Source organism: Leucoraja erinacea, chromosome 34 (genome assembly GCF_028641065.1).
Source record: "Leucoraja erinacea ecotype New England chromosome 34, Leri_hhj_1, whole genome shotgun sequence".
NCBI lineage: Eukaryota > Metazoa > Chordata > Chondrichthyes > Rajiformes > Rajidae > Leucoraja > Leucoraja erinaceus.
This window is the reverse complement of record NC_073410.1, coordinates 18,336,177-18,349,404: the sequence shown is the minus strand read 5'-3', so window position 1 is coordinate 18,349,404 and position 13,228 is coordinate 18,336,177. Positions and strand designations below refer to the sequence as shown.

The window sequence follows — 13,228 nt, the reverse complement described above, 5'->3', positions numbered from 1 at the left end:
CCAGAGACTTACACAACCGCTGAAGAACCGATCTACTCCTATACTGAAATCCTCTTGTTATGAAGGCCAGCATTCCATTAGCATTCTTGACTGCATGCTATACTTGTACGCCAACTTTCAATGACCAGTGTACAAAGACGCCCGTTACTCGCTGTACCTCCCCCTTACCTAATCTAACTCCATTGTGATAATAATCTGCCCCATTGTTTTTGCCACCAAAGTGGATAACCTCCCATTTATCTATAGAATGGAGTGGAGAAGAGTCATCAAGAAGACTACAAAGGCAGTGGACAAGTCCTCGAGATGGCTCTGAACCAGGAAAGGAGATCCTTGGGGAGGGGCGAATGCTCGTGGTCTGATGAACCACGGCTAGGTCGCCAGTGTGAGGATGACTAATGTTGAATGAACTGAAACCCCCAATTACCCCAGGTTATACCACTGATGGTGTGGCAGGAACATTAATGTATATATGTTTTATCAATCACGAGGATGTTGCCAGGACTAGAGAGTGTGACCGATCGGGAGAGGTTAAGTAGGCTGGTCTCTATTCAATGGAGCGTAGGAGGATGAGGGGAGATCTTACAGAGATAGACAAAATCATCAGAGGAATAGATTGGGTAGATGCACAGTGTTATGCCCAGAATCGATGGTATAGGTTCAAGATGAGCGGGAAAAGATTTAAGAATCGAGGATATAGGTTCAAGATGAGCGGGGTAAGATTTAAGAGGAATTCGAGAGAACACCTTTTCACACAGGTGTTTGGATGAAGCTGCCAGAGGAGGCAATTGAGACGGGGACTATACAACAGTTGGACAGATACTTGGATAGGGCAGGGTTGTTGCTATCGAACAAGCGCAGGCCAATTGGGCTCGGGTGCAACACTTTTGGCCGGTGTGGGCGAGTTGGCCGACGGGCCTGTTTCCACTCTGTATCAGTCCATGACTATGGCATCCTTGGGCGTCCTCCCACACACGAAAGACACGGGTGTGGTTTAATTGTCTATAAATTGTCCCTAGTGTGTAGCAAATAGCAAAGATTAAATATCGTACAATATTAATACGTGGGTGAGTTGTTAGATTTTAGATAGCTCTGTGGGTTGAAAATTATGAAATACATAGGAATGTCCTTCGCCCAACCGTTCTTTCGCGAGGAACGTACTTTACTGTATTGTCCCGCTTGCGTGTACTTGGCCAGATTTTTTGAACATATACAGTTATTCGCAAGACCCTCAACAGCATTGATGTGCAGACGGGACTTGGAGTCCAAGTTCATAGCTCACTGAAGGTGGCAGCACATGCAGATAGGTTGGAAAATAAATAAAATGGTACTGGACAAAGTGGGACACGTTGGGTCCCAGTCAACACGGCGGGTGTGGGGTGGGGGTGTGAGGTGAGAGAGGAAGTGTGTATACGGGCAGGAGGGATTTGCGAGGGGGTGGGAGGAGGAGGAGATATGAGGGGCGGTGTGGTGTGGGGGCGGAGGAAGAATGTGGGCGGGGAGAGATGGTGGTTTGGGGAGGGGTGTGTGTGGGCGGGGGTTGTGGGCGGAGGGGGTGTGTGTGTGGGCGTAGTTATGTGTGGGAGGGAAATCGTGGGGGAGGTGGTTGTGGGCTGGGTGTTGTGGGCAGGGGTGTTTGAAATAGGTGTTTGTGGGTGGGGAGGGGGTGTGTGGGCTGAAGGGGGGGGGGGTTTGTGGGAGAGAGGGGGTTGTGTAGCGGGGAGTGGTTGTGGGGATGGCGGTTGTGTGGGGATGGGGGTTGTGGGGAGGAGGGGGGTTGTGGTGTGTATGTGTGGGGGAGGGATGTATGTGGGCAAGGAAGGGCTGTGAGGTGTGTGTGGAAGGCAGGGATGTGTGGGAGGGAGAGGTGTGTGTGGAGGGTGGATTGGGGTGTGGGGGACAGGGGAATGGTGACGGGGAGGAGGGGTGTGAGGGTAGGGTGGGCAGGGGGGGGCAGAGCTCGGAGAAAAGTCGGGTGAAGAACCATGGGGGAGAGTGCGGTATTACAGGGAAGGGAGCAGGAGCCAGCAACGGGGACCAGAGGAGAAGGGGTCGGCGTTGCGATGGGGACTCACATCGGTCGCTGATCGCTTCGCTGATCGTTCTCCTCCGCCGGGGGTCTCCGCTTTCCATTTGGCGACATCGGCGTCACCTTCGCTCCGCGCAGGATGGGATTGTTGGGCTGGGACGGGCCACCCACAGCCACTCCCAGCTGCAGTAAAAACATAGAAACATAGACAATTGGTGCAGGAGTAGGCCATTCGGCCCTTCGAGCCTGCGCCATTCAATATGATCATGGCTGATCATCCAACTCAGTATCCCGTACCTGCCTTTTCTCCATACCCCCTGATCCCTTTCGCCACAAGGGCCACATCTAACTCCCTCTTAAATAACGCCAATGAACCGTAAAGACGTAGGGCGAGAGAGATCGGGTGTGTGTGGGCAGGAGGAGAGGTGTGTGGAAGGGGGGGGGCGTGTGCGAGGGAACGGTGTGTGGCGAGGGAAGGTGGGCTTTGGTTTGGGGGTGGGATGGGGGAAGGGGTGTGTGAGCAGGGCGCAGAGCTCGGAGAAAAGACGGAGAAGAGCCACGGGGACGTGAGCGCTATTACGGGGGAGAAGGGCAAGAGCCAGCGAGGGGTTCCAGGGGGAAGTTGTTCGGGTGCGATTGGGACTTACAGTGCGCGCTGGTCGCTTCGATGGCCGCTTCGCTGGTGGTTCGGCTGGTGGACTCCGCCCCGCCTCCGGGTGATTTTCTTCTCCTTGCCCCGCACAGTGATTATCTGCGGGCACCAGAAGCGGGCGCGGGTTAACTTCATGGTGACTATCAGGCGAGAAGACCATTCTGCTGATCTGAAGATTTTTTAAACCTTCATAAATTTTGTAATCTTCCGCCGATCGAAAGAAAACTTGCACTTGCAGCAGAAGGGAACGGAGAAATCCTAGCGATATAGGGTACCGTTTTTGTGCAAATTTAAATGAAGCGGAAGAGGACAAGATGAGAGTTTTAGTAACAAATAGACCAATGTCAGATCCGTTGGGTCTGCTCCCCCACCGCAGCCGTCCCGTACCCGGAGCCCCCACGGAAGACGTGGGCCTCGACCCTAATGTGCAATTGGGGGGGGGGGGGGGGGGGGAATTACACACACCAAGCACCCCCACACACACAGTTTTAAAAGGAGAACCCTCCAACGCAGCCGTTCCCTACTTCTAGCCCCCACGGGAGACGTGGTCGTCGATGTCGGGTCCCGGCTGTTATAAAATAGCGTCTCTTGAAGTCGCGAAGTCGGGTCCGTTTCGCCAACGCGCGATTGCGGGGGGGGGGGGGGGGGGGGGGGGGGGGGGGGGGGGGGGGGGGGGGGGGGGGGGGGGGGGGTCATTACCCACACACCAACCACCCACACACACACAGTTTTTAAAAGAATAACCCCCCAGCCGTTCCCTACCCACAGCCCCCACGAGACGTGGTCCTCGAACTGAAGCCGTTCTTGAAAGGCCGAATTAAATGGCGTCTCTTGAGGTTGAAATTCTTCTACCTATCTATATCTATCTATCTATCTATCTATCTAAGTTGAAATTGAAGGATTTGATTAAAAACGTGCACTTAAAGGCGCCGAAATGTAAAGACGAGCGGATACTTAGAAATAAAAGCGAAATCTCGACGGAAATGGAAAAGACCTGGGAGATTGAGCGTCTGGATTCTGCGTGGCAGTGAATCAAAGGATCCATTCCGATTGGACATCTGCGAGCATCGGCCATTCCGATTGGACATCTGCGAGTATTGGGCACGAATCAAAAGGCAGAAAGGCAGCCAGTCGTCAGGCACAGAGTTTTAAAGATAGATAGATAGACAGATAGATAGATAGATAGATATAGATAGGTAGATAGATAGATAGATAGATAGATAGATAGATAGATAGATAGATAGATAGATAGATAGATAGATAGATAGATAGATAGATAGATAGATAGATAGATACATAGATAGATAGATAGTTAGATAGATAGATAGATAGATAGATAGATAGATAGATAGATAGATAGATAGATAGATAGATAGATAGATAGATAGATAGATAGATAGATAGATAGATAGATAGATAGATAGATAGATAGATAGATAGATAGATAGATAGATATAGATATGTAGAAGATAGATAGATAGATAGACAGATAGATAGATAGATAGATAGATAGATAGATAGATAGATAGATAGATAGATAGATAGATAGATAGATAGATAGACAGACAGACAGACAGACAGACAGACAGACAGACAGACAGACAGACAGACAGACAGACAGCCAGACAGACAGACAGATAGACAGACAGCTAGATAGACAGATAGACAGATAGATAGATAGATAGATAGATAGATAGATATATAGATAGATAGATAGATAGATAGATAGATAGATAGATAGATAGATAGATAGATAGATAGATAGATAGATAGATAGATAGATAGATAGATAGATAGATAGATAGATGATATATAAAATATATATATAGATGCTTGCATTCTTTGCTGGCGACATGGAGTGCAAACATCACAAAGACACAATGCAGCTCTACACGGCTTTATTTAGGGCGCATTTGGGAGAACACGGGAGAATGGGGCGAGACAGAAAGACAGATCAGCCACGATTCAATAGAAGAGCCAAACTCGATGGGCCAAATGGCCACATTCTGCTCCTATTAATTAAGAACACGAACCTATTGCGTGCATTTCTGGTAGCCCCATTGGAGGAATGGCGTGGAGGTTTTGAAAAGGGTACAGCGCGGAATATTGTGTTGATTGGATGGTTGTCTGGAATGGAGGGTTCGATTAACGGACCACTTTCTCTGGGACATCGCAGGTCGACAGGAGATTTGATAGAAGTATGTACATTTATGGGGCCTTCTGGACATCTGAATTCCCATGAGGCGATCAAGAAAGTCATTATTATTATTATTATTATTATTTTTATTATTATTATTATTATTATTATTATTATTATTATTATTATTATTATTATTATTATTATTATTATTATTATTATTATTATTATTATTATTATTGTTATTATTATTATTATTATTACTAGTAAGACTGAATCTTTTTCCATGGTAGAAATGTCCAACACCAAGAGGCATAGCTATAAAATGAAAAGAAATGTTTGAAACAGGATGTGCGGTGCAGGTTTGACACTGACCATTGGGAGGGAGGGGGAGTGGAACGCATTCCTAACGGTGGCACTGAAGCCAACATTTTCATGGTAATGTCACCGTTTAAATTAAATTTAAACAATTATCACTTCCGGGTACCTTGGTAATTTTTGACCCTCCATTATATATTTGATTGCTGCTGTAGTTTCCCTCTCCTGAACTGGCACTGATATCCAATTTCACTGGGTTATATCCACTAGATTTTCCACATAGAACGTCCCGCATACACTGGGTTTCTTATGTTCTCTGGAAGACAAGGAAGGGATTGAATTTGATGGGTCAAGTGACTTAGCACTTAAACCTTTTTTTCTCCATGATCTTCCATGCGATACAAGTTCATAGAAACACAGGCTGGCTACGGCAAGAAATGGGCACGGTTTTCCAGACAGGTCCACAGCAGCTCTGTATGAGGCCAAGGGCCTGTCACACTGCAATAGGATGGAATAACCATTTAACGCTGCTCTCTCTGGTTTACTTTCAAGACGGAAAGTAAAGTAGAGAAGGAAAATGGGAAAGGTATCAAGCCTCAAATGCAATATCAGAGATTAAGAGTTTCAAACAACTCGAGAAATGACGAAGTATTCATTCAAACATCATCATTATGTAACTAAGTCATACATTCATGCGCGTTAGGATCATTTGATCCCCTCGACTGTAATAGTCTACCCTCTAAACATTTCCATTGACTGTGAGTAACCCGATCCTCATGCTTTTCCCCACGACAAAATTAGAAAGAAAATGTTCACTGAGAACCTCGCCCATCTCCTATGGCTCAATACAGTTTATAACGTAAATTCATATAACAACTCCCTTGTTACCCATTTTCGTTATGTCTTTAAACAATCTATTTGGATTATACTTAATATTATTCCACAGTGTTATCTACTGTCCCATTTTTACCCTCCTAATTTCCATTTCTAGTGTGTTCCTCAGTGTCTGATACTCGTCTATGGATATAGCTGATTCCAGCTGCCTACCGCTGCTCCACGTCTCAATTTTATCCTTTACAAGATCCTCAAATCCTCAAACGTTGTGTTTTCGTCTATCAGAATGATCAGGCCAAGTTCGTGTCCCTGTCCTTGCAATCGATTATCACCCTAAACTGAAACCATGCTGCAAAATCATTGGAATGGCCATCTATCGGAAATATGTGCTCTGTTTCCTTCTCCGCAGATACCCCTGGATCTGCAAGGGTGCATAGGGACGTTATTCCTTTATTACTTGGTTGCTGCTCTGTGTGTTATGATTAACTTTGTAAAGCGTAATTGCAAGTATCCTCGACTTCATCACAGCAAAAATCATTCAACAATAAGGCTCCGCTGGGATTTGAACCCAGGATCTCCTGTTTACTAGACAGGCGCTTTGACCAGTTCAGCCACAGAGCCTTGGTACCAACCTCCAGCTGACATAATGTGATCTGACCTGAATTCTTCCGCACTCCAGTGTGTCCTGGTGTGATTTTGCCGAGATTCGCTGTTCATTTACTTTTTTAACATGTCCATGAATGGATTATCCACAGCCAATCCCGCATGATTAAGCAACGTCTCACTCGAGTATTTAGCACAATCCCTGTTGCCATCGCACCAACTAATCAGGATATTTACGTTTAATATCGCTACGAACTTGCAGCAGATGAATCAAATGAAAACGGACAAAGTAATCATATGCTAGTGATTTTAAATGCCTCGGGTGGTTCCAACATTGAACTAAAAAGTCTATTTGTTCGCAAGAGTGATGCAGAGCACATTATTTGGTCAAATATAAGGGGGTGACGGCAAGACGTGCATTGACGTGCAGAAGGGTCTTTTGTTCCATGTCTATAGCGCCCTACACGTGGCAACACACGCGGCACGGGGGCGCAGCGGTAGAGTTGCTGCTTGGCTGTACGGAGTTTGTACGTTCTCCCCGTGACCTGCGTGGGTTTTCGCCGAGAACTTCGGTTTCCTCCCACGCTCCAGAGACGTGCAAATCTGTAGGTTAATTGTAGTGGTAAATGTAAGGTGTACAGGATAGCGTTAATGTGCGGGGGTCGCTGGTCGGCGCGGGCATGCTGGACCGAAGAGACTGTTTCGCGCTGTATATCTAGACACAACGAAACTAAAAAAATGCAAAGGGATTAAAGGAGGTATGTAACATGCCTGCCTTCCTTCTTCGGGGGCATTCAGAATGTCAGGAAGTCATGACGCAGCTCTATAAAACTTTGATTAGGCCACATTTTGAATATTGCGTGCATTTTGGTCGGCCCATTACACGTCTTATTTGGTCGTCCCATTACAAGATAGATTGGACAAACTTCGGTTCATTTCTCTGGAACGCTGGATCCGGTGGTAGATGCCTATTCAAAGTATTAAACAAATTAAGAAACATATTAATCATCCAGTCGAAGCAATATTCTAGCGATGGAGGATAGATAAGCTAAGGGGTTACAGGAACTGAAATACATTTTCATTAAGCGAGAAATAGTATTGGGTAGGCTAATGGGTCTGAAGGATGATAAATCCTCTGGGCCTGATGGTCTGCATCCCGAATTCCTCTTTGGGATGGCTCTAGAAATAGTGGACGCGTTGGTGATCATTTTCAGATGTTCAATAGATTCAGGATCAGTTCCTGTGGATTGGAGGATAGCTAATAACCATATAACAATTACAAAACGGAAACAGGCCATCTCGGCCCTAGAAGTCCGTGCCGAACAACTGTTTTCCCTTAGTCCCACCTGCCTGCACTCATACCATAACCCTCCATTCCCTTCTCATCCATATGCCTATCCAATTCATTTTAAAATGATACCAACGAACCTGCCTCCACCACTTCCACTGGAAGCTCATTCCACACCGCTACCACTCTCTGAGTAAAGAGGTTCCCCCTCATGTTACCCCTAAACTTCTGTCACTTAATTCTGAAGTCATGTCCTCTTGTTCGAATCTTCCCTATTCTCAAAGGAAAAAGCTGATCCAGATCAACTCTGCCTATCCCTCTCATCATTTTAAAGACCTCTATCAAGTCCCCCCTTAACCTTCTGCGCTCCAGAGAATAAAGACCTAACTTATTCAACCTTTCTCTGTAACTTAGTTGTTGAAACCCAGGCAACATTCTAGTAAATCTCCTCTGTACTCTCTCTATTTTGTTGACATCCTATAATTGGGCGACCAAAATTGTACACCATACTCCAGATTTGGTCTCACCAATGCCTTGTACAATTTTAACATTACATCCCAGCTTTTATGCTCAATGCTCTGATTTATAAAGGCTAGCATACCAAAAGCTTTCTTTACCACCCTATCTATTTGAGATTCCACCTTCAAGGAACTATGCACGGTTATCCCCAGATCCCTCTGTTCAACTGTATTCTTCAATTCCCTACCATTTACCATGTACGTTCTATTTTGATTTGTCCTGCCAAGGTGTAGCACCTCACATTTATCAGCATTAATCTCCATCTGCCATCTTTCAGCCCATTCTTCCAAATGGCCTAAATCACTCTGTACACTTTGGAAATCCTCTTCATTATCCACAACACCCCCTATCAGCCATTATCACAATGAATGGCGTTGCAGACTCGAAGGGCCGAAAGACCTCCTCCTGCACCTATTTTCTATGTTTCTATACTTCTATGGCAATGTCAAAGACCAGACACCATCAATTTTAAGGTAAGGCCGGAGGGGTAGGGTCGTCTTGTTCGCCATGTTCGACCTTATGATTTATATATCCCAGAAACAGCAGTTCCCCGAACAAACCGCTACGGAATAACATTAGTCACAAATTTCCAACCGATGTCCCCCCTCTACCGCAACTCTGTCTGTTAAGCCAGTCAGTTCTGAACCCAAACTAACAAGTCTCCGTTAATCACATGCGTTCTAATATTATAGATCAGCCTATCTTGTCAAGTGCTTCTTTAACGTCCACTTAGACAACGTCCGCGGCACTTATTTCAAGAATAACCTTCGTCAAATCCTCCGAAATTTCAGTCAAGTTTATAAGACATGACCTCCCAGACAGGACAGATTAAGTGTGTCTGTCTTCATTAGCCCCCCCCCCCCCCCCCCCCCCCCCCCCCCTTACACATATCAGTAAATCCTATCCCTAGGATTCCTCCCCGAATGTTTCCTGATTACCAATGCGAGGCTCGCCGGCCTATACATTTCTGGATTGTCCTTAATTTGCTTCATAGAACAATATTGAGTATGCTCGAATCATCCAGCAATTCGCCCACTATTACTTTGCAGAGCTATGGCCGTGGAACCAGACATGACCGTGGCGTTTAAGAGAGGCACATGGATAGGCAAGGAATGAAGGATATGGATGACATGCAGACAGAAGTTAGCTTAACTTGGCATCATGTTCGGCACATACATTGTGAACCGATGGCCCGGTTCCAGTGCTGTAGTCGTTTATATTTTACTGATGCAATACAATCTATCATGGGTTTGATACCATCTAATCAGTGATTCCAGCAACCACGATAATGCGTCGTCAGTCCTCATTACCGCAGTCTTTCCAACTGCCTTGTCACTTTAGACTGATGACTCTGAATTACCTATCCCCAGCCACTCAGTCCTTACTGGATATTTCATTGCGTCAGCTCAGTGTCATGGAATCGTACCAGACTACGTCCCGCGGCAATAGACCTCTCCTACTTCTAACAATAAATACAATTCGGATATTAAACAGTGTGCGGTTCATCAATTTATTCAGAACATGTTCAGATATTCAGAACGTGACGTTCGCAAGACCCATTCAATCACGCATGTCTGTTGGTCGGACTGTTCATCCTTTAGATTCCCACAACACCGTCGTAGTCCTTGCAACACCAGAGGCCAGGGTCACAATCAGAGGTTACAGAAATTGTAAAGGGTGGGCATGGGTTAACCTGACAAACACCTCCTATCTGGCCATAGGCATATACCCGTCCTGAAATACAGAAATATGAGAAATCACTTCACTTGAAACGATATTAATGATAACAGTATAGTAATAGTGGTAATAGTAATATAGTATTATAGTAATAGTATAAGCATAGTATCAGAAAACGGCGATAGAGGCCACCTTGCGCTGTCCGGCCTCACATCTCTTGTGTAGTTTGTGTTTGATCTTGTATCTCTCGTCCATTCCCTGATCACTTAAGATCTTTTCCAATTTCCACAGTGATACCCACTTCGTCTGCCTGATTCTAGAACGCATTCAGCGTTTGAGCAAATTTATTTCACATCAAACACGTCGAACTCTTGAGTGGATAGATTCACCGTTGTTTGTCATGGGGTCGCGCATGTCTAAGATACCCAGAATAATAAATATGAAATATTTAGAAGAGACGATAAGGATATTTTTTTCCCTCGTCCAGAGGGTCGGTACGATCCATGACAGAAACTATGCACCTCTAGTGGGCGAAGAGTTTCCCGTTAAGCCAAAGGTATCAGAATGATTTGGCCTGCTAGGTGACAGTTGAGTGACATGGGAAATGGGAGTTGGATATCGGTGCAATGTCTTGCGTGTCCACTATAATATTAAAACCCCCTTTTCACGGTGCGACTTGACGCAAGAGGTAACCAGAGTTTGACATCGTGGGAACCTCGTGCGGTAACAATACGGCATTCGTGGTCCACCGTGGCGCTAACGGCAGTTAATCGTGTACCTTGGGTACTCGGGAGAAAATTCAAACATGTTTGAATTTGTCCAAGAGTGTCTTGTGCACTTGTGGTTGAGCATTGCAACATTTTATGAACGAAGTGTCCCGTGCGATATCGGTAGTAACTCTTGCGGTCACCGTGGGAACTCCTGCCAACGGTGAACCCGGAAGTTGGATAGAGTGAATCCAGCCAGTTTGCTATTTACATACAAATCTAATAAAACTAGCTAAGCATTTCATTAATGTCAGTGTGTCTCTTTTTGTCTGAAAGATGGGGGTGTCTTCATTTACTGGCGGTGGGTGTCTGTCACTGAAACAGGCAGGTAAGATTTCGCATCCACCTTGTGTGTGCGTCTCTCTCTCTCTCTCTCTCTCCCTCCCTCTCACACAGGCGTGAATGGATGAACTCCGCGGGCCAGGCAGCATCTACAGAGAGAAATGGACAGACGAGAGAGAGAGAGAGAGAGCGAGGCAGTCCTGGTCAGTCCTTTGAAGATAGACACCAGTTGCTTGGAGCAACTCAGCGGGACGGGCCGCATCTCTGGAGAGAAGGAACGTAAATGCTGCCTGGCCCGCGGAGTTCCTCCATTCATGTCTGTGTGAGAGTGAGGGAGGGAGAATGTGAAGAAGGCTCTCGACCCGAAACGCCACCCGTTCCTTCTCTCCAGAGATGCTGCCTGTCCCGCTGAGTTGCTCCAAGCAACTGGTGTCTATCTTCAAAGGACTGACCAGGACTGTCTCTCTCTCTCTCTCTCTCTCTCTCTCTCTCTCCCTCCCCCTCCCTCTCACACAGGCGTGAATGGATGAACCCCGCGGGCCAGGCAGCATCTACAGAGAGAAATGCTGGATAAACTCAGCGGGTGCAGCAACATCTATGGAACGAAGGAAATAGACAACGTTTCGGCACCGCTGCACCCGCTGAGTTTCTCCAGCATTCGCGTGTGTGGGTGGGAGTTGGGGTGAGGGGGGGGGGAGAGAGACATAAGGCAGCCTGAAGAATGGGTCGTCTGTCCATTTCTCTCTGTAGATGCTGCCTGGCCCTCGGAGTTCATCCATTCATGCCTGTGTGAGAGAGAGAGAGAGGGAGGGAGAGAGAGAGAGAGGAGAGGAGAGAGAGAGAGAGAGAGAGAGAGAGAGAGAGAGAGAGAGAGAGAGAGAGAGAGAGAGAGAGAGAGAGAGAGAGAGAGAGAGAGAGAGAGAGAGAGAGAGAGAGAGAGAGAGAGAGAGAGAGAGAGAGAGAGAGAGAGAGAGAGAGGCAGTCCTGGTCAGTCCTTTGAAGATAGACACCAGTTGCTTGGAGCAACTCAGCGGGACAGGCAGCATCTCTGGAGAGAAGGAACGGGTGGCGTTTCGGGCTGAAAGTTTCTTCAGGCTGAAAGTTTCACCTCTCAGTAGATCATAAAATAACACAATAATCACGGTCAATGTGAGACACAGTCTTTATTCATATTTGACAAAATAAAAAGACGACTTCTTGCACATATTGAGAGAAGGTGCATCACACCAAACAACATTTGTCTAAAAAAACAGATTATTCTTCAGCTCATTAAAGAGCTCGGGTGAAAAAAACGAATAGAGTGTGTGACAACAAAGTAACATCATTTGTGCCACGTGATTAACTACACTACAGTCCACGATGTTCATTCGGGAAAGATCGGGAGACCGACAAGTCACTCGCACAAATGACAGAATTGCCGAGTACCGTGGGAACTCTTTACTCTACCCCCGTTATATCGTGTGATATCGTGCTAGGCCACGACCACTCCACTCTGGCTACATCTTGCGTCAAGTCGCCCCGTGTAAACTACCCATTACCCTTTTCGAATTTTTTTTCAAGCAAAGTTTCTACAAACTAAGTATCATGTTGTGCACTTACCTTCACTTTTTGAATGTTGCCTCAAACCCATTTCGGTAATTGGAGTCCGAAAGAATATCAATATTGCAACTATCAAGATTATGTTCTTCAACATTCTGCGTTGTGCTTTTCCTTGCTGTGCAGTTCGCGTTAATTTTGCTTGGAGAACATTCTGGAAATTAGTAACAGCCCACATTTTCTTTCCACGTAGTTTCTGATTAATAAATGGAGAGACAACTCTAACTAACTATTAAACCGGTGAGGGCTGAAAAGAACATTCTGCTGTGGTTGTACGAAATCGCAAATCAAAATTAATGGTTTACATTGTAACAGCCACAATCGATTCCTCTGAAAGCTATTTCCATGTAACTAGCCGTACTCTACGTGATAACGTTGCTTATTAGATTTCGATTAAAATTGTCCCTCTCATTTTGAACATAAGACTTCTAGTTCATGATTCCCACAGCCCGCGGAAGAAGACTGGGCATTCACCCAATATTTCCTCCGCATGTTGGTAATATGTGGCACTAAATGGAGTTGTCATTGT

General features: G+C 45.9%; 1 non-coding gene across 1 annotated transcript; it reads right to left on the bottom strand.

Annotated features, from left to right (window-relative positions):
• Positions 1-6,514: 6,514 nt before the first annotated feature.
• Positions 6,515-6,588, bottom strand: trnat-agu (transfer RNA threonine (anticodon AGU)). Its single transcript has one exon. It is a non-coding gene; the product is annotated as a tRNA-Thr (tRNA).
• Between the last annotated feature and the right edge of the window lie 6,640 nt (positions 6,589-13,228).